Here is a 3693-nt window from a genome sequence, read left to right as displayed (position 1 = left end):
GCGAGTCCTGCCAAATTCATGCACCTATCAGCAGAGCACCTGCGTATCCAATGATTCCAGTCTCCTCACCATGGCCATTCTGCAAATGGGCTATTGACGTAGTCGGACCATTTCCAAAAGGCCGAGGTAATATAACCATTTATTTTCTACCATATGCTACTTACATCAGTATCTTACGCATACTCTGCATACGCAGGAAACATCAAGTTTTTGATTGTTGCAATTGATTATTTCACAAAGTGGGTAGAAGCAAGACCGCTGGCAACAATTTTAGGGAAAAGAGTGCAAAATTTTGTATGGAAAGACATTATCCGTCGATTCGGCATACCGAACGAAATTGTTAGCGATAATGGAATGCAGTTTGTGGGGGATCCTTTTCGCAGTTGGTGCGCGGAGCTTAATATTAAGCAAACTTTCACATCCGTGGCGCATCCGCAAGCGAATGGCCAGTGCAAAGTCACTAACCGGGATATAGTAGCTGGAATTAAGGCTAGATTAGGCCACGGTCGCATCGGTTGGGTGGACGAATTACCAAAGGTATTATGGGCGCATAGAACAACACCCAAAGCAAGCACTGTTGAGACTCCGTTCAGTTTGGTCTATGGATCAGAAGCTGTTGTACCCGCAGAGATTGGGGTACCAACATTCCGTGTACAAAATTTCGATGAACAAAACAACTCAGAAGCTTTGCGGGAGAATCTTAATTTGCTGGAAGAACGCAGACTCTCTGCGGCGTTTAGCGAAGCTAATAATAAACAGAAAATCACAAAGTACTATAATCAGTGTGTGCGTTCGCACTCTTATAAGTGCGGGGACTTAGTTTGGCATCAGAATGATGCGAGTCATGCGGAAGATACTAGGAAGTTGGGCCCCCGTTGGGAAGGTCCATACAAGGTAGTGGGAGCAAGCAACACCGGGGCATACCATATCGCGACATTAGATGGGAAACCTGTGAAACGCACTTGGCATGCGACATTGTTGAAAAAATGTTACATGTACCTGGTTGGACCTGATCAATCCAAACATTTTAGCACATTATTTTTTCCTATGTAATTTTCGTCCGTTTGGATGTGTCGCGGTTGTAAACATGATTAATGCCAATTAAAATATTTACTCGCGCATACTCTTTTTGTATTTATCTTTTTTTTTGTATGCAGTTCCTGCCTACCTAAGGGGTGTCCTCTAGCCCCCGTGTGGCAGAAACTTGTTTGGTTACAAGGCTAGACACTAACGGCAGGTGAAGGGAATTGGTTTTCCCCTAACCAAGCGCCACGCAGACAAGATGGCTGCCAAGTCGACTTAAAAATACAAGCATTGGTTTGCTTGTGCCTATTTACTCTCGCATTGGTTTGCTCGAGGAACTCTAAACTATAAAAGCATTGGTTTGTTTTTAGTTGCGTTGCTTACCATACAGCTAAAGTGCACCTCTAGCACATGACAAAGCAAGAACGCAGTAGCTTTTGAGTCTAAACCACTAAGGGTGAAATCGCTGAAATATTGGTTTATTTTACGCAGTACCCGCATGTGCGCGTGATTTTTGGTTAACTTACGCGCATAGGCATGCGGTATAAATTTTGTTTTGATTCGCGATATACAAACAATATAACAAAGACGCATGCAAAAGATACACATATAATATAGACGTTTAACAAATGTACCATTACAATCATACGCCTGCCCAACACGGGACTTAGGGCTCAAAAATAATAATTACAATTGCCTGCCTAAGCATAGGACTTACAGCGCAAATGGTTAAGTGTTCAAATTAAAATTCTTCCTTTAGGAAGCCATCAAGCGGCATGTTCAGATCCGCAGCGAAATCATTTATTAAGGGGATTGGGATGGACTGGATGGCCTGCTCAGCTTCTAGGAGCGCCTCAGCCGTACCCTCTTTCAAATATTTCCGAACAATGTCAGGGTACGGTGGCGTGAGGTCGCAGCCTTTGATCACCTCAAGCATTGATAGTGCTCCAAATGAACATATATTTAGGCACAATATCCTTCAAATATGTAAAGCTTTTAGTTGCAAATTGTTCTATTTTTATGTAATATTCGTTTAAATAAAATAAGTACGAAGACAAAAGAAGAAAACGACGATTTGAAGACGCAAATGGCCAAAAAGCTCAATTGTACAAGATACGATCCAAGGGGTTCAATTTATTGATGAGAAACGTCTAAAAATTACAAGAGTACAAGCCGCGGAACACAAAGTACAAGATATCTACGCGTACGAAAGGACGTTCGAAAATCCGGAACCGAGACATAAACCGGGCGTAAACGTACGAGACAACGGAGCTAAAATTATGAGTCAACTATACACAAGAATATAATATAATATATATATTTATATAAAATTATATGTATTATATTATATATTAAATAAATAACAGCCGCCCACGTTTTTAGTGCATTTTGAGCTGATCCAGCTGGCCATGCGATCGCATGGCCAAGATGCCTAAAATCCATGCGATCGCATGGTGCCCTGTAGCAGGCCAAGTCCTATAAATTGGCCAGTTTTCTGCGAATTATGTACATCTTTTTCCTTTCTTTCCTCTGATCAAATTATATATATTTATATTTATAATTTTAAGTTTAATTTAAGATTAATAATAATTGGGTTATTGTAAGAAATGTTTTAAGGTTTTGTAAGTCGAAATTCTGTCCGTGTAACGCTACGCAATTAATCACCACTGTAAGCTATGTTCTTCCTTTTTAAATTAATGTATCGTAACTAAGTTATTATTATGCTTATTTGAGCCGAAGTAATTGTGATGTTGGGCTAAATATTAAGATGGGGTTATTGAATTTTGTACCATAATTAGGGTTTGGACAAAAGACCGACACTTGTGGACATTGGACTATTGACTATTAATAGATAGAGGGTATTGTCTAATTGAACGACAACTCATTGGAACCTGTCGAACCTATCTTCAAATTAGTTAAACTAACAATTATTAAATTGGTTACTAATGTGCTATTTAGTGACGTTTATACGACATCGTTTACAATCATTTAATTAATTATTCGGGTTGGGTAATTGATTATTCATTCTGATCAAGTGGGTAAATTAATATTCATATCTCATTAAAACAGGGATGGATTATATACAAGGGTAATTGGTGTAATTGTTAACAAAGTATTAAAACCTTAGATTATACGCAGTCGATAACCTGGTGTAATCATTAAACAAAGTATTAAAACCTTGTTACAGTTCGAATCCCTAATTAGTTGGAATATTTGACTTCGGGAATAAGGTTAATTTGACGAACATTTTATAATTATGACCGATGAACTATTATGGACAAAAACCAAATAGGTATCAAATAAACCAGGATAAAGGACAATTAACCCGGGTAACAATTAATTAAAATCAAAACGTCAAACATCATGATTACAGAAGTTTAAATAAGCATAATACTTTTATTTCATATTTCATCGTACCTTTATTTACTGTCATTTTAATTACTGCAATTTACTTTATCGCAATTTAAATTTTGTCAATTATATTATCGTCATTTATCTTTACGCTTTATTTAAAATCGACAAACCGGTCATTAAACGGTAAAACCCCCCTTTTATAATAATACTAATAATACTATATATATATATATATATATATATATATATATATATACAAATAAAATTATTTAAAAATATAGTGTACGCAATAAGCCGTCTCCCTGTGGAACGAAC

The sequence above is a fragment of the Rutidosis leptorrhynchoides genome, chromosome 5, assembly GCF_046630445.1.
Source record: "Rutidosis leptorrhynchoides isolate AG116_Rl617_1_P2 chromosome 5, CSIRO_AGI_Rlap_v1, whole genome shotgun sequence".
NCBI classification, from domain to species: domain Eukaryota; kingdom Viridiplantae; phylum Streptophyta; class Magnoliopsida; order Asterales; family Asteraceae; genus Rutidosis; species Rutidosis leptorrhynchoides.
The sequence above is the reverse complement of the archived record's forward strand: the minus strand, read 5'-3'. Positions refer to the sequence as shown.